The sequence below is a fragment of the Scyliorhinus torazame genome, chromosome 20 (assembly GCF_047496885.1).
Source record: "Scyliorhinus torazame isolate Kashiwa2021f chromosome 20, sScyTor2.1, whole genome shotgun sequence".
NCBI lineage: Eukaryota > Metazoa > Chordata > Chondrichthyes > Carcharhiniformes > Scyliorhinidae > Scyliorhinus > Scyliorhinus torazame.
The window spans coordinates 42,628,616-42,648,508 of NC_092726.1; the positions used below are offsets into that span (position 1 = coordinate 42,628,616).

The 19,893-nt window shown below is 51.8% G+C and overlaps 6 non-coding genes and 1 pseudogene across 6 annotated transcripts; all 7 read right to left on the reverse strand.

Annotated features, from left to right (window-relative positions):
* LOC140397778 (U2 spliceosomal RNA) lies at positions 1-190 on the reverse strand. The gene has a single exon (XR_011937207.1). It is a non-coding gene; the product is annotated as a U2 spliceosomal RNA (small nuclear RNA).
* Positions 191-967: 777 nt separating this feature from the next.
* LOC140397328 (U2 spliceosomal RNA) lies at positions 968-1,149 on the reverse strand. Its single transcript, XR_011936820.1, has one exon. It is a non-coding gene; the product is annotated as a U2 spliceosomal RNA (small nuclear RNA).
* Positions 1,150-7,293: 6,144 nt separating this feature from the next.
* Positions 7,294-7,484, reverse strand: LOC140397563 (U2 spliceosomal RNA). Its single transcript, XR_011936997.1, has one exon. It is a non-coding gene; the product is annotated as a U2 spliceosomal RNA (small nuclear RNA).
* Positions 7,485-8,261: 777 nt separating this feature from the next.
* Positions 8,262-8,452, reverse strand: LOC140397287 (U2 spliceosomal RNA). Its single transcript, XR_011936802.1, has one exon. It is a non-coding gene; the product is annotated as a U2 spliceosomal RNA (small nuclear RNA).
* Positions 8,453-9,237: 785 nt separating this feature from the next.
* LOC140397561 (U2 spliceosomal RNA) lies at positions 9,238-9,428 on the reverse strand. The gene has a single exon (XR_011936995.1). It is a non-coding gene; the product is annotated as a U2 spliceosomal RNA (small nuclear RNA).
* Positions 9,429-10,213: 785 nt separating this feature from the next.
* LOC140397266 (U2 spliceosomal RNA) lies at positions 10,214-10,402 on the reverse strand. The gene has a single exon (XR_011936792.1). It is a non-coding gene; the product is annotated as a U2 spliceosomal RNA (small nuclear RNA).
* Positions 10,403-11,615: 1,213 nt separating this feature from the next.
* On the reverse strand, positions 11,616-11,776 carry LOC140397330 (U2 spliceosomal RNA; annotated as a pseudogene).
* Positions 11,777-19,893: the final 8,117 nt, after the last annotated feature.

A 19,893-nucleotide genomic window follows, 5' to 3' on the forward strand; every position in this document is an offset into this window, starting at 1 on the left:
GGAGAGGGCACCATTCCTGGAAGCACTGCAAGACCAGGTTGATGCGTGGAGCGGAAGGAGCAAGCCCCGAACCATCGCCGAGTGGTAAAAATCAATTTAATATTCGGTCCCCAGATTGAGGACATATCAGATATTAAACTGATAAGAACAAATACTACACTTGATCTGAACCAAAAGGCCGAGAAGCGATAGCCCATATTTTCCGGCAATGGCTCTTGTCCTCCTCGTCCACCGACATTCAGGTGCACCTTGCTGCGCTCGACTGTGCTTTGGAACTTTTAGTCTACGCTCACTGTTGGTCAAGAGACATCCAGCTTGGCCGAGCACGGTGGAGTCTGAGCATGCAGAACCAGTGAAACACAACAGGAAGACATCGTCTGGCAAGCCGTCACCTGTCGTCACCAGATGAAATGGAGACGCTGTGAATGCCAGTGACACCCAATGGAGAGAGTCGAAGAAATCTCCACCTTTGCCGAACAAAGGACAATCCGTGCAAGCAGCAAGTACTGGCGGAATCCAACAGAGGGCAATGTCTAGTCTCCCTGAGCTCCACCCTGGCGTGTTGGTCATGGAGTCAGGAGAACGAAAAGAGACGCCGTGAAGGTGTACCTACATCCAAACAGGATGCCGTTCAGTCTGTCGCCACACTTCCCCGTTGTGCAGGATGAAGGGATGTGGTAACTGAAGTGAGGAGAAGGCAAGTCGGCATCCGAGTGTGAAGGTGAGTGGCCTGTAAAAAGCAGCAGGAAATCTGTGTGGCATATCAGCTGAAAACGGAGCCTGGCTGCCGCAAGTCCGCGAGTCCATCGGCTCGCAACATTCGTGCACGAAGCTCCCGCCAGCAGAAAAGCTAGCAATGCTTTGGAGCCTGAAAGGCCTTAAATTGGTCAGGATGAGACAACTGGACAAGAGAGAAAAACGGAAGCCACGTTTTGCGGCATTTTATGCTTTTAGCGCCCCAAAGCGGGGAGAGGGCACCATTCCTGGAAGCACTGCAAGCCCAGGTTGATGCGTGGAGCGGAAGGAGCAAGCCCCTGAACCATCTCCGAGTCCTAAAAATCAATTTAATATTCGGTCTCCATATTGAGGACATATCAGATATTAAACTGATAAGAATAGATTTTTTTTTTTTTTTTTTTCAAAAAATATACTTTATTCATAAAAATTTATCATGAGCATTACAGAAACATTTCAAATTGTCTTGACTGTACATTTCCGGCAGGGTTACATGTTGCCTTGACTTTCTTTCATTCAATTTTGATATTGTCATACACATATCACTCTTTACATTACAATTCCTTCTTAAATATTTACATTGTCATGTTTGTTTTATACATTGGAGTGTTGGTTGCCCCGACCGAGGGGCTTTACACTGTTACGCGCCCCTCGGTGTACATTTGCTGGAAAGACTTTACACAGTGGTCTTTCCCCATTGCGCCTTGGCGGCAGCTGCCCCAAGCTTGAGTGCGTCCCTCAGCACGTAGTCCTGGACCTTGGAATGTGCCAGTCTGCAACACTCGGTCGAGGACAATTCTTTGCACTGGAAGATCAGCAAGTTTCGGGCAGACCAAAGAGCGTCTTTTACCGAGTTGATGACCTTCCAGCAGCAGTTGATATTTGACTCGGTGTGTGTCCCTGGAAACAGTCCGTAGAGCACAGAGTCCTGTGTCACAGATCTGTTTGGGATAAACCTTGACAAATACCACTGCATCTCTCTCCAGACCTTCTTTGCAAAGGCACATTCCACAGGGAGGTGTGTGACCGTCTCATTTCCCCCACAGCCACTCCGAGGGCAGCGTGCATTGGTGCAGAGCCTTCGGGTGTGCATGAAGAATCTGACAGGGAGGGCCTTTCTCACCACCAGCCAAGCTAGGTCTTGGTGCTTGTTTGAAAGTTCTGGTGATGAGGCGTTCTGCCAGATGACTCTGGCAGTCTGCTCAGGGAACCATCCAACGTCCTCCACGGTCTCCTTTTCCCTGAGGGCCTCGAGGACATTACGTGCTGACCACTGCTTCATTGCCTTGTGGTCAAAGGTGTTTTCCTTCAAAAACTTTTCCACAAAGGACAGGTGGTACGGTACGGTCCAACTACTTGGAGCGTTCCGCGGCAATGAGGCCAGGCACATCCTTCGCAACACCGGGGACAGGTAGAACCTCAGTATGTAGTGACACTTGGTGTTTGCATACTGGGGATCCACGCACAGCTTGATGCAGCTGGACACAAAGGTGGCCAACAGGATGAGGGAGGCGTTGGGTACGTTCCGCCCTCCCTTCTCCAGAGGTTTGTACATGGTGTCCCTTCGGACACGGTCCATCTTGGATCGCCAGATAAATTTGAAGATGGCCCGGGTGACTGCTGTGGCGTAGGGTCGGGTTATGGGCCAGACCTGCGCCACGTACAGTAGCACCGAGAGTACCTCACACCTGATGACCAGGGTTTTGCCCGCAATGGAGAGGGAGCGTTGCTCCCACCAGCCCAGTTTCTGTCTTACCTTTCCTATGCGCTCCTCCCAGTTTTTGGTGCACGCCCCAGCAGCTCCGAACCATATCCCCAGCACCTTCAGGTAATCTGACCTGACAGTGAAGGGGACAAAGGACCGGTCGGCCCAGTTCCCAGAGAACATGGCCTCGCTCTTGCCCCGGTTTACCTTGGCTCCAGAGGCCAGTTCAAACTGGTCGCAGGTGGTTAAGAGCCTGCGTACAGACGCAGGATCCGAGCAGAAGACGGCAACGTCGTCCATGTACAGGGAGGCCTTGACTTGCATGCCTCCACTGCCTGGGATCGTCACTCCTCTTATACCCGGATCCCTCCTGATGGACTCGGCAAAAGGTTCTATGCAGCACACAAAAAGGGCAGAGGAGAGAGGGCAGCCCTGCCTGACTCCAGATCTGATCTGGAACTTTTCTGATTCCCACCCATTGATTGAGACTGCGCTATAGATGTTTGTGTAGAGCAGTTTGATCCAATTGCGAATTCCCTCCCCAAACCCCATTTTGGAGAGCACATCCATCATGTAGGTGTGCGATATTCTGTCAAAAGCCTTCTCCTGGTCAAGGCTTATGAGGCAAGTGTCCACCCCCCTGTCCTGCACGTAGGCGATCGTATCCCTGAGTAGCGCGAGGCTATCAGAGATCTTCCTGCCGGGTACAGCACAGGTCTGGTCAGGGTGGATCACCGACTCCAGAGCAGACCTGACCCGATTTGCGATGACCTTTGCTAGAATTTTGTAGTCCACATTCAACAGTGAAATGGGTCGCCAATTTCGAATTTCTTCCCTTTCCCCCTTCTGTTTGTAGATGAGGGTGATGATGCCTTTCCTCATGGACTCTGACATGCTGCCTTCCAGAAGCATACTCTCGTACACTTCCAGCAGGTCTGGGCCCATCCAGTCCCACAGAGCCGAATACAACTCAACCGGTAAGCCGTCGCTTCCGGGAGTTTTACTCGTCTCGAAGGACTTGGCGGCCTTTGTCAGCTCGTCCAGAGTTAGTGGTTTGTCCAGGTTTTCCAGCTCGCTGTCGCCTATGACCTCCGTGATAGTCGACAGGAAGGTCTGGGAAACAGTGCTATCTGTTGGCTTCAGGTCATACAGTCCGGCATAAAAGGATTGGCTGATCCTCAGGATGTCAGACTGCGATGACTTTTCAGAGCCATCCTCTTCCTTCAGGCTGCTGATCACAGAGGTGTCTCTGTGCACCTTTTGGAAGAAGAAGCGTGAGCACTTTTCGTCCTGCTCCACGGAGCGGACTCTGGAACGGAAGATAACCTTGGAGGCCTCCGAGGTGTAGAGCGAGGCTTGCTGGCTCTTCACCTCTTGGAGATCCTCCTTGACATCCACATCCATCGACTGCAGCTGGAGCAAATTTTGCATACTTTTCTGGAGCCTGGACATGACCCCTCGTCTCTCTCTCACCTTTTGAACGCCCTTGAGGATGAAAAACCTCTTGATATTCCCCTTGATTGCTTCCCACCAGAGATGTGGGGCCTCAAAGAGGGGTTTCACGGTTCTCCAACCTTTGTAATCCCTCCTGAGTTCCTCGATGTTCTCAGGGGTCAGCAGTTTTACATTTAGCTTCCACGTCCCCCTGCCTACCCCCTGGTCTTCCTGCAGGTGGCAGTCGGCCAGTAGGAGGCAGTGGTCAGAGAAGAACACCGGCGTTACGTCGGTGGACCTGACCGTGAAAGCTCGGGACACAAAAAAGAAGTCTATCCTGGAGCGGACGGACCCGTCTGGCCGTGACCATGTGTATCTACGCTGCGCGCCGTCTGCAGGGTTGCTGCAGACGTCGAGCAGCTTGGCGTCTTTTACCGTTTCCATCAGGAGTCTGGACGTAGCGTCTAGTTTGCTGTCGGCTTTGCTGGATCGTCCAGCCGCATCGATGATGCAGTTGAAGTCACCACCCAGGATGACCGGCTTGGAGGTGGCCAACAGCAGTGGGAGTTGCTGAAGAACTGCCAGCCGCTCACTTTTTACGGCCGGGGCGTACACATTAATAAGTCTGAGAGGGGTGTTTTTGTATTTCACGTCTGCTACGAGGAGGCGCCCGCCCACCACCTCCTTAACGTCGGAGATGGTGAAGTTGCCTCCCCGCAGCAGAATACCCAGGCCGGAGGAGCGGCAGTCGTTTCCTCCTGACCAGATGGATGGCCCGTGGGACCACCAGCTCGACCAGCGCCTGTAGTTGCTGAGGTGCGGAATTCCGCACTCCTGCAGGAACAGTAGGTCAGCTTTTACATTTGCCAAATAGTTGAGTGTGGCTACACACCGCGAAGTATCTTTGATGCTTCGCACATTTATGGATGCAATTTTTAAACCCATTATAAAAAAGATAGATTTACCAGTCTCAAGAGTCCAGAGTCTATACAGTTGGCTGTTCCAGCTGTTCGATGTTCCCCAGCATGCCGGTGGTGCTCGCAAACTTTAGCACAGTTGCAGGGCTGAGAAAGCTGTTCTGGTCCGTACTGGCCCCGTGATTTTGATGCAGATGCATTGGGGGGGTGGTGTAGCCCTGGGGTTCGTTGCGGCAGTCAGTAGGTGTTGGGGTTGCAGGCCGTTCTTCACCTGGGTTGTTGCTGCTCGTTACTATCGGGGGTTGGTCTGTGACCTTGTTTCCTTCCCGGTCGGTGGTCTGGGGGGTCTGTGCCTTACGTTCCACGTTGGTGCTTTGCCTCTTTATTTGAGGCCGATTCTTGTCCTGTTTTCCCTCATCGGATGAGGTGTCGGCGCTAAGTGCGCCGGCTGAGAGGTGTCGCTTTTTGCCACTACCCCTCGGGGGGTTCTTCAGTTTGTTTTTTTGTTTCCGCTTTCGTTTGTCCCTGTTCACTGTTTCCCAGGGCTCTTTATTCTTTGTCCCATCCTCTTCCTCTTCCATTGAGTGTTCCTCATCAGATGGGGCTGGGGTTGGGTTGTCAGGAGGTGCTGGGGCCTCTTCTTTTTGTTGGGGCCCTTTTGTTGCTTTTCCTCATTCTGAGCCGTGGTGTCTTTTTCGGTGGAGGGTGTATGCACCTCCTCTCTGGTCGCCTTTTTAACTCCGCTGCTGATGATTTCAGCGTATGTTGCCCCGCGTTTCGGGCAGGCCCTGTAAAGATGGCCGGCCTCCCCACACAGGTTGCAGCACTTGTCTTCTTTGCAGTCCTTAGTCATGTGTCCCTCCTGCCTGCAGTTCTTGCAGAAGGTCACACTGCAGTTTGCGGCAACGTGCCCCGTTTTGCCACAGGTGTGGCATACTCGTGGCTGTCCCACGTAGTAGAGGTAGCCACGATTTACTCCAATAGCGAAATTGGAGGGGGGATGCAGGATGGCTCCGTTGCTGTCCGTTCTTAGGGTCACCTTGACCTGGTGCTCACTTGTCCAGATGCCGAAGGTGTCTTTCACTTGCACGCTGTCACTTTTCAGCTCAGCGTACCTGGCGAGGAACGTGAGCACATCAGATACAGGGACGTGGGGGTTGTACGTGTGCAGTGTAACAACCCGATTTCGCTCTGCCGGTAGCGTAAACAGAGGTTCCACAGTCAGGATCGACAAGGGACTCTGGTTACCTTTTTCCTTGAAGACGTTCAAGAATTTGATGCACGCTGCGACGCTCTTGAAGGTGACATCAAAGAAACCATTCTTGGGGAAGTTTTGCAAGCAGAAGATCTCTGTTGCTTTAAACCCACAGCACTCGAGCAGCACCTTCTTCACGAAGTGTTTCCGGTCCAAAGGTGACTCTCCATCCGTTTTCTTCACTGTGACTCGGACAGTGTTTCGCACGCCCCAGCCTGGTGGTCGGGATGCAGCTGCATCCATAGCTCGTACGTTGGGTGTGAAACTGTATCGGCGTTAGGCCTAAACCCGAGGTTTAGGCCAGCATGTAGATCCACCAATAGCAGCCAAGCTCCAAACGTTTCTTCTTTGGCGACTTCAATTCCTCCGAGTTCTCCAATCCACGATCGTCATCGAAATCCTCAGCTTCCCTCGATCAAATGAGACTACACTTGATCTTAGCCAAAAGGCCGAGAAGCGACAGCCCATATTTTCCGGCAATGGCTCTTGTCCTCCTCTTCCACCGACATTCAGGTGCACCTTGCTGCGCTCGACTGTGCTTTGGAACTTTTAGCCTACGCTCACTGTTGGTCAAGAAACCTCCAGCTTGGCCGAGCACGGTGGAGTCTGTGCATGCAGAACCAGTAAAACACAACACGAAGACATCATCTGGCAAGCCGTCCCCTGTCGTCACCAGATGAAATGGAGACGCTGTGAAGGCCCAGTGACACTCAACAGAGGGAGTCGAAGTCATCTCCACCTTTGCCGAACAAAGGGCAATCCGTGCAAACAGCAACTACTGGCGGAATCCAACAGAGGGCAATGTCTAGTCTCCCTGAGCTCCACCCTGGCGTGTTGGTCGTGGAGTCAGGAGAACTAAAAGAGACGCCGTGAAGGTATACCTACATCCAAACAGGATGCCGTTCAGTCTGTCGCCACACTTCCCCGTTGTGCAGGATGAAGGGATGTGGTAACTGAAGTGAGGAGTAGGCAAGTCGGCATCCGAGTGTGAAGGTGAGTGGCCTGTAAAAAGCAGCAGGAAATCTGTGTGGCATATCAGCTGAAAACGGAACCTGGCTGCCGCAAGTCCGCGAGTCCATCGGCTCGCAACATGAGTGCACGAAGCTCCCGCCAGCAGAAAAGCTAGCAATGCTTTGGAGCCTGAAAGGCCTTAAATTGGTCAGGATGAGACAACTGGACAAGAGAGAAAAGGGGAAGCCAGTTTTTGCGGCATTTTCTGCTTTTATACATTTTGCGCCCGAAAGCTGGGAGAGGGCACCATTCCTGGAAGCACTGCAAGCCCAGGTTGATGCGTGGAGCGGAAGGAGCAAGCCCCTGAACCATCTCCGAGTCCTAAAAATCAATTTAATATTCGGTCTCCATATTGAGGACATATCAGATATTAAACTGATAAGAACAGATACTACACTTGATCTGAGCCAAAAGGCCGAGAAGCGAAAGCTCATATTTTCCGGCAATGGCTCTTGTCCTCCTCATCCACCGACATTCAGGTGCACCTTGCTGCGCTCGACTGTGCTTTGGAACTTTTAGTCTACGCTCACTGTTGGTCAAGAAACCTCCAGCTTGGCCGAGCACGGTGGAGTCTGTGCATGCAGAACCAGTAAAACACAACACGAAGACATCGTCTGGCAAGCCGTCCCCTGTCGTCACCAGATGAAATGGAGACGCTGTGAAGGCCAGTGACACCCAACGGAGGGAGTGGAAGAAATCTCCACCTTTGCCGAAAAAAGGACAATCCGTGCAAGCAGCAAGTACTGGCGGTATCCAACAGGGGGCAATGTCTAGTCTCCCTGAGCTCCACCCTGGCGTGTTGGTCGTGGAGTCAGGAGAACGAAAAGAGACGCCGTGAAGGTATACCTACATCCAAAGAGAATGCCGTTCAGTCTGTCGCCACACTTCCCCGTTGTGCAGGATGAAGGGATGTGGTAACTGAAGTGAGGAGAAGGCAAGTCGGCATCCGAGTGTGAAGGTGAGTGGCCTGTAAAGAGCAGCAGGAAATCTGTGTGGCATATCAGCTGAAAACGGAGCCTGCCTGCCGCAAGTCCGCCGGCTCACAACATTCGTGCACGGAGCTCCCGACAGCAGAAAAGCTAGCAATGCTTTGGAGCCTGAAAGGCCTTAAATTGGTCAGGATGAGACAACTGGACAAGAGATAAAAGGGTAAGCCAGGTTTTGCGGCATTTTCTGCTTTTATACATTTGGCGCCCCAAAGCGGGGAGAGGGCACCATTCCTGGAAGCACTGCAAGACCAGGTTGATGCGTGGAGCGGAAGGAGCAAGCCCCTGAACCATCTCCGAGTCCTAAAAATCAATTTAATATTCGGTCCCCAGATTGAGAACATATCAGATATTAAACTGATAAGAACAGATACTACACTTGATCTGAGCCAAAAGGCCGAGAAGCGATAGCCCATATTTTCCGGCAATGGCTCTTGTCCTCCTCGTCCACCGACATTCAGGTGCACCTTGCTGCGCTCGACTGTGCTTTGGAACTTTTAGTCTACGCTCACTGTTGGACAAGAGACATCCAGCTTGGCCGAGCACGGTGGAGTCTGAGCATGCAGAACCAGTAAAACACAACAGGAAGACATCGTCTGGCAAGCCGTCCCCTGTCGTCACCAGATGAAATGGAGACGCTGTGAAGGCCCAGTGACACCCAACAGAGGGAGTCGAAGTCATCTCCACCTTTGCCGAACAAAGGGCAATCCGTGCAAACAGCAAGTACTGGCGGAATCCAACAGAGGGCAATGTCTAGTCTCCCTGAGCTCCACCCTGGCGTGTTGGTCGTTGAGTCAGGAGAACTAAAAGAGTCGCCGTGAAGGTATACCTGCATCCAAACAGGATGCCGTTCAGTCTGTCGCAACAGTATCCCGTTGTGCAGGATGAAGGGATGTGGTAACTGAAGTCAGGAGAAGGCAAGTCGGCATCCGAGGGTGAGGGTGAGTGGCCTGTAAAAAGCAGCAGGAAATCTGTGCGGCATATCAGCTGAAAACGGAGCCTGGCTGCCGCAAGTCCTCGAGTCCATCGACTCGCAACATTCGTGCACGAAGCTCCCGCCAGCAGAAAAGCTAGCAATGCTTTGGAGCTTGAAATGCCTTAAATTGGTCAAGACGAGGCAACTGGACAACAGAGAAAAGGGGTAGGCAGGTTTTGCGGCATTTTCTGCTTTTATACATTTCCGCCCCAAAGCGGGGTGAAGGCACCATTCCTGGAAGCACTGCAAGCCCAGGTTGATGCGTGGAGCGGAAGGAGCAAGCCCCTGAACCATCTCCGAATCCTAAAAATCAATTTAATATTCGGTCTCCATATTGAGGACATATCAGATATTAAACTGATAAGAACAGATACTACACTTGATCTGAGCCAAAAGGCCGAGAAGCGATAGCCCATATTTTCCGGCAATGGCTCTTGTCCTCCTCATCCACCGACATTCAGGTGCACCTTGCTGCGCTCGACTGTGCTTTGGAACTTTTAGTCTACGCTCACTGTTGGTCAAGAAACCTCCAGCTTGGTCGAGCACGGTGGAGTCTGTGCATGCAGAACCAGTAAAACACAACACGAAGACATCGTCTGGCAAGCCGTCCCCTGTCGTCACCAGATGAAATGGAGACGCTGTGAAGGCCAGTGACACCCAACGGAGGGAGTGGAAGAAATCTCCACCTTTGCCGAAAAAAGGACAATCCGTGCAAGCAGCAAGTACTGGCGGTATCCAACAGGGGGCAATGTCTAGTCTCCCTGAGCTCCACCCTGGCGTGTTGGTCGTGGAGTCAGGAGAACGAAAAGAGACGCCCTGAAGATATACCTACATCCAAAGAGAATGCCGTTCAGTCTGTCGCCACACTTCCCCGTTGTGCAGGATGAAGGGATGTGGTAACTGAAGTGAGGAGAAGGCAAGTCGGCATCCGAGTGTGAAGGTGAGTGGCCTGTAAAGAGCAGCCGGAAATCTGTGTGGCATATCAGCTGAAAACGGAGCCTGGCTGCCGCAAGTCCGCGAGTCCATCGGCTCACAACATTCGTGCACGAAGCTCCCGCCAGCAGAAAAGCTAGCAATGCTTTGGAGCCTGAAAGGCCTTAAATTGGTCAGGATGAGACAACTGGACAAGAGAGAAAAGGGTAAGCCAGGTTTTGCGGCATTTTCTGCTATTATACATTTTGCGCCCCAAAGCGTGGAGAGGGCACCATTCCTGGAAGCACTGCAAGACCAGGTTGATGCGTGGAGCGGAAGGAGCAAGCCCCTGAACCATCTCCGAGTCCTAAAAATCAATTTAATATTCGGTCCCCAGATTGAAGATATATCAGATATTAAACTGATAAGAACAGATTTTTTTTTTTTTTTTTTTTTTTTTCAAAAAAATATACTTTATTCATAAAAATTTATCATGAGCATTTCAGAAACATTTCAAATTGTCTTGACTGTACATTTCCGGCAGGGTTACATGCTGCCTTGACTTTCTTTCATTCACTTTTGATATTGTCGTACACATATCACTCTTTACATTACAATTCCTTCTTAAACATTTACAGTGGCATGTTGGTTTTATACATTGGAGTGTTGGTTGCCCCGACCGAGGGGCTTTACACTGTTACCGGCCCCTCGGTGTACATTTGCTGGAAAGACTTTACACAGTGGTCTTTCCCCATTGCGCCTTGGCGGCAGCTGCCCCAAGCTTGAGTGCGTCCCTCAGCACGTAGTCCTGGACCTTGGAATGTGCCAGTCTGCAACACTCGGTCGAGGACAATTCTTTGCACTGGAAGATCAGCAAGTTTCGGGCAGACCAAAGAGCGTCTTTTACCGAGTTGATGACCTTCCAGCAGCAGTTGATATTTGTCTCGGTGTGTGTCCCTGGAAACAGTCCGTAGAGCACAGAGTCCTGTGTCACAGATCTGTTTGGGATAAACCTTGACAAATACCACTGCATCTCTCTCCAGACCTTCTTTGCAAAGGCACATTCCACAAGCAGGTGTGTGACCGTCTCATTTCCCCCACAGCCACTCCGAGGGCAGCGTGCATTGGCGCAGAGCCTTCGGGTGTGCATGAAGAATCTGACAGGGAGGGCCCTTCTCACCACCAGCCAAGCGAGGTCTTGGTGCTTGTTTGAAAGTTCTGGTGATGAGGCGTTCTGCCAGATGACTCTGGCCGTCTGCTCAGGGAACCATCCAACGTCCTCCACGGTCTCCTTTTACCTGAGGGCCTCGAGGACATTACGTGCTGACCACTGCTTCATTGCCTTGTGGTCAAAGGTGTTTTTCTTCAAAAACTTTTCCACGAAGGACAGGTGGTACGGTACGGTCCAACTACTTGGAGCGTTCCGCGGCAATGAGGCCAGGCCCATCCTTCGTAACACCGGGGACAGGTAGAACCTCAGTATGTAGTGACACTTGGTGTTTGCATACTGGGGGTCCACGCACAGCTTGATGCAGCTGGACACAAAGGTGGCCAACAGGATGAGGGAGGCGTTGGGTACGTTCCGCCCTCCCTTCTCCAGAGGTTTGTACATGGTGTCCCTTCGGACACGGTCCATCTTGGATCGCCAGATAAATTTGAAGATGGCCCGGGTGACTGCTGTGGCGTAGGGTCGGGTTATGGGCCAGACCCGTCCGTGTCCGCCCGGACATCTCCGTGTCCCAAAAATCAATTTAATATTCGGTTCCCCGATCGGGGACATACCAGATATTAAACTGATAAGGACAGGTACTACACTTGATCTGAACCAAAAGGCCGAGAAGCGATAGCCCATGTTTTCCGGCTATTTGCTAGTTATCCTTTTACCCTTAATGAGCTGGTAAAATTACTTAGAATTTTCGTTAATTTTACCTGCCTGTATCCTTTCATGTTCCGTTTTTGCTCTCCTAATTTCCTTAAGTTCCCAGTCCACATTGCCTCGCTGCGCCGAGGACCCGGGTTCGACCCCGGCCACGGGTCACTGGCCGCGTGGAGTTTGCACATTCTCCCCGGTTCTGCGTGGGTCTCACCCCACAACTCAAAGATGTGAGAGGTAGGTGGATTAGCCATCATAAATTGGAAAAATAATTGACTACTCTAAATTTTAAGAACTGTGTATTTCATTATAAAACAAAAAAGAGGCTGTCAGAGACCCCAGAGATTGTCCTACACGGTGAACCTGTGCAGTGCAGAGTCCAGGAGGCTGCAATCCGGTGTCACAGTGGTTTGCACGCTTGCCTCAGAGCGCCAGCAACCCAGGTTCAATTCCAGCCTCGGATGTCTGTCCATGTGGAGTTTGCACTTTCTCTGACACGGTTTCCTCTGGGTTCTCTGTTTTCCTCCCACAGTCCAAATATGTGCAGGTCAGGTGGATTCGCCGTGCTAAGATGCCCTTTAGGTTAGTTTGGGTTGCGGGAATGTGGATAGGGTGGCGGTGTGGGCTTAAATAGGTTGCTCTTTTCAAGGGCTAGCGCAGACCCGATGGGCCGAATGGCCCGCCTTCCACGCTGTAGGGATTCTATGATTCTATAAAGGATAGAACCTGCAGTCGAGCTTGAGGTGGGATTTCGGAACCATCCAGGTGGGAAGGGCACAGACAGTTTGGCTTCTGAAGTTCAGCTTGGGTCAGTGGGTGTGGAACACGGCCAGTAACCCGGGGCCGGGATCGAACCCGGGTCCTCGGCGCCGCGAGACAATGTGGACTGGGAACTTAAGGAAACTAGGAGAGCAAATAAAACTCAGGGTTAGGGTTAGGGTTAGGGTTTGCGTTCGGCTGCAGGGCAGGTGGATGTGTCCTCTGGAGCACCAGGATGGAACCGAACAGCGAAATATTGCCCCAGACTACATCTGGATGTGTTCAGCAGAGTGCACTGGGGACACGCAGATCTCGTACAGCTCAGCTTGATCTGTTGTTATGAACAATAGAGCCAAAAATGACACAGAAAAGTCAGTCCAAAGTATATCTCGACGTAGTGCACTGATGTGTGAACAGCAGTGTGGATAGGAAGGCAGAATTGTCCTTCTAAAGTTCACCAGCTTCTTCAATATAGAACAGTCGGCTGGATAGGAAAACAATTATTCTTCCTGAGCATTGCTGGATTTGGTATTGTGGAAAGTCCGGTGGATTGGGACACTAACTAAGGTGGGATTTATGCAGTAGAGCAATTGGGGGCAGAGGATCGATCCATTTCTCTCTTTTAACAAATTCTTTATGATGTTGAAGACTTGTTTAAATTCCCCCTAACCTCCTGCGCTCCAGAAAGACGAATCCCAGCTTCTACACACAACTGGGTTGCAGGACAGCCACATCCATCGTCACAGGGATGTGGGGGGCGGGACCATGAGGCACCAGTGCTAACCACTGCGCCATCCCTTCTCCCAGTTTTACTGGTGCTTCCAGCCCCATTTTCTGTCTATCTCACAGCTGGCGTGTCCCGTCCATTGAGGAACTGTTTCATCCCTAAGCTGAGGGCTTGGAGGTGAATAGCCCCCGGTAGAAAGTCTCAAATGCCTCGTAGACATTTTTTGGCTCTGCTACTGAATTCGCTCTGCTGTCTCTAATCTGGACTATTTCCCTCTTGGCTGCCTGCTTTCTCAGCTGGTGAGCCAGCAGGTGGCTGGTGATGTGTTATGTACTCTGGGATAACACAGGCTGTATCTCACTATCTGCATGTCTGCATATCATGTCATCTCCACTTTGTTTTATGTTTTGTTGGCACATGGGAACGTACTTCCTGTGGTGGCATATTTTAACATATTTACAAGCGGTGGCATATGTGAACGTATTTACATGTGAAGACAGCTATCTAATGTGAGAAAACAGAACATAGCAAACAAAACAAATGTTCATAAGTCCAGTCTCTGCGGCTTGCGTCTGATCCTTGTTGACTGCCGGACAGGTGGTGGTGGGGATGACGGCACCTTGACAGGCGGAATGGAAGCCTGACTGGTGGCCCCATAGTTCGAGGTATCAGGAGGCGGCAAAACAACGGACGGAAATGGAGAAGAAAGTGATTGCGGGCAGGCAACTTTGCGCAGTGCCCGTCTGTTTCATCGCACAACAGAACCATCAGCCATCCGTACAACATACGAGCGGGGCACACCCTGTCGCACAACGACAGCTGGAGCAGACCAGCCACCATCCAGTATCTTGATCCTGACAGTGTCTGCTGGGGATAACACGGGCAAATCGGTGGCATGAGCACCATAGCCCTGCTTTTGCTGGTTTCGGAGCTGCTGCATCCTCTGCAGCAGCGGGAGGTGATCCAGGTTGGGCAAGTGTATTGCTAGAAGTGTCGTCCACAGGTCCCTGTTCATCAGGAGTTGAGCCGGCGACATGCCAGTGGACAGTGGGGTCGCCCTGTACGCAAGCAGCACGAGGTATATGTCAGATGCAGAATGTGCGGCCTTGCAGATGAGCTATTTCACAATGTGCACCCCCTGTTCAACCTTCCCATTGGACTGCGGATAGTGTAGACTGGAAGTGACATGTTTGAAATGGTTTGTCTTGGCAAACATAGACCACTCGTGGCTGTTGAAGCACGGGCAATTGTCACTCATGACAGTGAGTGGGATACCATGCCTGGAGAACGTCTCCTTACAGGCCTTGATGACGGTCCGAGATGTGAGATCTGAGAGCTTCACGACTTTAGTGTAATTGGAGAAATAGTAAAAATCAACACATAGTCACGACCATTCGCACGAAAGAGGTCGATGCCAACCTTGGACCACGGGGAGGTCTCAATTTCATGCTGCTGGAGCGTCTCCTTGCTCTGCGCTGGCTGGAAGCGTTGACAGGTCGCACAGATGAGGCCCATGTTCGAGATGTCCTGGCTAATACCGGGCCAGTAGACAGCCTGCATGGCTCTGCGTCTGCACCTCTCGATGCCCAGGGGTCCCACCAAGCTCTGGAGACTGAGTGGAATGACAATCCTGTCCAGCTTGACGAGGATACCATCAATCACCGTCAGGTCGTACTTTACATTGTAAAATTGAGGGCACTGCCCTTTCTGCCAGCCATTGGTGAGGAGGTGCATGACACTCTGCAAGAGGGTGTCTTTGGCTGTCTCCCCGCGGATACGAACCACCTTCGCATCAGACGCCGGGAGGGTGCTAGCACACAACTGCACCTGTGATTCAATCTGCCGGATGATTTCCAGTGGTTCACTAGGCAATGTGATGGAGCGGGACAATGCATCAGCGATGATGAGCTCCTTGCCAGGCGTGTACACTAAGTCAAAGTCGTACCTTCTGAGCTTGAGGAAGATGCGCTGTAACCGAGGTGTTATGTCATTCAGGTCCTTGTGGATAATGTGGACCAGAGGCCTATGATCCATCTCAACAGTGAATATCGGCAGGCCGTAGACATAGTCGTGAAACTTGAGAATGCCAGTGCGAAGACCCAGGCATTCCTTCTGTATTTGCGCATACCATGTTTTGGTGGGTGTCATGTCCCTCGATGGGTAGGCTACCGGTGCCCAGGATGAAGTGTCATCGCGTTGAAGCAGCACCGAACCGATGCCATCCTGGCTCGCATCTGTCGAGATCTTCGTCTCCCTGTCTGGGTCGAAAAATGCCAAGACCGGTGAAGTGGTGAGCTTGGCTTTCAACTCCAACCACTCTGCCGAATGTGCTGCCTTCCACTCAAAGGCAGTGGACTTTTTCACCAGGTTTCATAGGGCCGTGGTGTGGGAGGCAATGTTTGGGATGAACTTGCCCAGAAAATTGACCATGCCCAGGAAGTGCAACATCGCCTTCTTGACTCCAGGGACCTTCATGGCTTTGATATACTTGACCTTGTCTGTGTCCGGGCGCACACCCTGCTGAGAGATCTGGTCACCTTGGAACTTGAGTGTCGACATGCCAAAGCAACATTCGGACCTGTTGGACTTCCGGTGGCGTGGGCGAGCAATGCGGCCGTAGCAACAGAGCTCCCGCCGGTGGCCGCGATTCGCTGCGATTTCGGGGAAATCCCCGAGTCTTCACGCACCCCCCGACTATCGTCAGTCTTTGGGGCCATCACGAGCAGCCAGCGGGGCCAGTTTAAAAACCGGCGAAGAACCCCGCGCGGGTGTCGGGCGGCGGGGGCTGAGTCGCTGGGCCTGGCGCGGCGTCGAGGTCGGAGCAGCGGGGGCGGAGCTGCGAGGAGGCCGAGGCAGCAGGCCCGAGGCCAAGGCACCATGTAGGGAGGGTGCTCCACGTCGGATGGCTCCCACCTAGGAGGAAGAAGGCAGAATCCTGGTCCCAGGGGAGCTCTGGGTGAATGCAGAGGAGAAAGAAAGAAGGTTTAAGGAAGTTTGGTAAAAGATTTTTTTTCTATCCCTTTTTTTTCAAAAAAAGAATAAGTCAGATTGATGAAGGGCAGGAGGGTGAAGGGGGAGAGAGGAGAAAAGAAAGAAGATAAAAAACAATAAGCCGCTAAAAGATGCGAAGAGCAGCGTCGAAAATAGGAGGAAACGCGGGTTCGCCGCTGAAGGAGAAGACAAACAAAAGTGTTGACAGGATGGTGGAAGCCAAACTGCAAGGTGGGGCCGCACTACGTACGGTGGAGAAGATGACCGAGATGATGGCGGTGGAGCTGGAAAACAGTTTGTGAGGCACATGGAGGCCTTGAGGAAGGAGACGGCAGTCATGTTGAAGTCATTGGTGGAGGAGGCAATCGGCCCGGTGAGGGTGGCGGTGGCAAAGGCATCGGCCGAGGTGAGAGAGCAGGGCGAGAAGATGCAGGAGGTGGAGGAGGCCATGTCACGACACAGCGACCGGGACGCCTCGATGGGGAACGTGCTGCGGAGGGTGGGAGAGGTTAACAGAGGGCTCCGAGCAAAGCTGGAAGACTTGGAAAACCGCTCAAGGCGGCACAATTTGAGAATTGTGGACTTGCCCGAAGGGACAGAGGGCCCAAGGCCAACACAATACTTCGCTAAGAAGTTGGCAGAGCTGATGGGGGAGGGTGAGAGCCCCTCCCTGTACAATCTAGACCGAGCTCATCGGTCATTAAGGCCGAAGCCCAAAGTGAACGAGCCGCCAAGGGAAGTAATTATCTGCTTCCATAAGTTTTGCATGAAGGAGAAAGTATTAAGCTGGGTGAAGCAGAAGCGTGAGGTGCTGTGGGATGGTACTGCGGTTCGGATCTACCAGGACTTGACGGTGGAGTTGGCAAAAAGACGAGCGGCGTTTGGGCGAGTGAAGGCGGCTTTGTACAAGAAGGGGGTGCGATTTGGTGTGGTGTACCCGGAGAAGTTGAGAGTAACATATAACGCCAAAGACTTTTATTTTGAGACAGCGGAGGTGGCTGAGGCATTCTTGAGGGCAGAAGGCTTGGGACAGACGTTAAGAGTGGAGCTGGAAGAGAAACTGTGGAGTGTGTTTGAGCAGCGGGAAAATGTATAAATGTTACAACTTCAGTTTTACTGATGTGTATTGCAATTTATTTCTCTTTGCATTGTTACAGAGTTCAAGTTAATGGCGTTCTGTGTTGCAATAGTTAAATGTTATGTCAGTGTATTGTAGAGGTTGGATTGTTGAGTTCGTTTTGATGTTTCTTTCTCTGGGACTGGGTGGAAGGGGGCGAGAGGTCTTGGCGGGGGGGGGGGAGCCACCCGCGCTATCTAACTAAAGTCAGTTAGGGGGCGAGGTGAGAGCCTGGGAGCAATCTGTACAAAACAAACCCGCGGTTAAAATTCCCGAAGAAAAGCAGGCCGACGCAGACATACAGGCAGGTACAACACACCAGAACCCCGCATGGGTAATGAAGGAAAGAACAGCCCCCCACCCAAGTCACAGGAGTGTTACAACTGCGGACAGTTGGGACACTTCGCAAGAGAGTGCAATGCCCCTAAAAAGCCACAGAGAGCCCAGCAGACGGGCACTCTGAGTAAGAAGAAGACAGAGCCCATTCATAGTGTTAGCGGCCGATCAGATCAGACGGACATGACCGGAACGGACTGACGGTGTACGGGCTCCCCCATTGGGTCTGCGACACCCTTTGGGATAGGTCCGGACGACCGGTAGTTGCTGCGAAAATTCGGGGCCAGCCCATCAAATTTCTCTGGCACACAGGAGGGTCCCGCACCAAAATAAATTCTTCCACCATGTTCCAAAAGGACACGTGGCCCACAACAGCCATCATCACCCTCAGCGGCTTTACAGGCCACTCACAGCAGGGACACATCACAGCCCCTGTACCCATTAAAATCGGTAACATCACCACCAAGCACCCCGTGGTTTTAGTTAACCTGCCCCACACAGCAGAACACATTCTGGGAATCGATTTTATGAATTCCCACAATCTTTCATTTGATCCAGTCAACCAGTGTGCCTGGAAGATGACAAAATCTGCAAGAGCCCCCGCAACGCTCAACATAGGTGAATACGCGAACAAAATTAGCGCAGTAGGCGAATTTTGGTTCAACCCGACCACGCTTAGTACGGACAAGCAGGTTAGGGCAGTTCTGCAAAAGAACAGGGCAGCATTCACGACCCACAAACACGACTGTGGCCGGATGACTGGCTCCGTACAAATCACAGGACCTGACCCTAGACCCCAAAAACAGTATGGATTTCCCCAAGAGGCAGAGGGAGAAATCGCAAAAGTAATTGAAAGCTTATTAGAGCAGGGCGTACTTAGATCAGTAGCCTCCACTAATAATGCCCCGATTTGGCCAGTGAGAAAGCCCGATGGATCATGGCGACTGACAATCGATTACCGGGAACTCAACAAAATCACTCCCGCAGCAGCCCCCACAGTAGCAACAAGTCCCGAGACCATGCTCAAGCAGGGACTCAATTCCCGATTCTTCACGGTTTTGGACATTAGTAATGGATTCTGGTCCATTCCATTGGCAAAGGCGTGCCAGAACAAATTTGCCTTCACCTTTAAAGCACAGCAGTACACGTGGACATGCCTGCCACAAGGATTCCACAACTCCCCCTCCATTTTCCACCGACAGCTGGCAAATGGCTTAGCCAAATTCTCTCGCCCCGAATGTCTGGTCCAGTACGTAGACGACCGACTACTGCAGACAGATGCCAAGGAAGAGCACATTGAGCTTCTGTCCGAACTCCTCGAACTATTACATTCAATTTGTTGTAAAGTTAACCCCAAAAAGGCCCAGATTTTGGAAGATAAGGTGATATATTTGAGAACAATTATCACGCACGGTAAACGTGAGATCGAGCATAAAAGGATTGACTCGAGTGCTAAATTGCCCCTTCCCCAGAACGTTTCAGCCCTCCGGTCGTTTTTAGGACTGGGTGGCTACTGCCGAAACCACATTGACGGTTTCGCCAGCAAGGCAGCGCCCCTCTCAGACCTCCTAAAGAAAGGAGCCCCCTGGGAATGGCTTCCGCAGCATACGGATGCTGTGGACTCTTTAAAACAGACACTCATAGCAGCCCCCACACTACAAGTTCGAGACCCGCTTTCCCCTTACGCTATAGAGGTAGCGACCACAGACCGCACCCTTTCGGCCGTGCTCCTCCAGGAACGGCACGAACAGTTAAGGCCCGTAGCTTACGCCTCCAGAACTTTAGATGCTGTGGAGCAGGGATTTTCAGCCTGTGAGAGGCACCTGCCCGCAGTATTTTGGGCAGTCCAGTACTTTTCATACATTACCGGACTGAACCCCATCACAATCCTCACCGAATACACCCCCACCCAACTTTTACTGGACGGACGACTCAAGGACGGTACAGTAAGCCAGATTAGAGCAGCTAGATGGACCCTTCTCTTGCAGGGACGGGACATCACTGTTAAACGGACAAAGACGCAGACTTTTTTAGCCGACAACCTGCAGTACCCCGGAACCCCCCATGAATGTGAAATTATCTCTCCACACCACAACACAGGCCCTTTTATTGTGAAAACACCCCCAGAAAGATAGGTAGTTCAACCCAAAGCCCCCAGC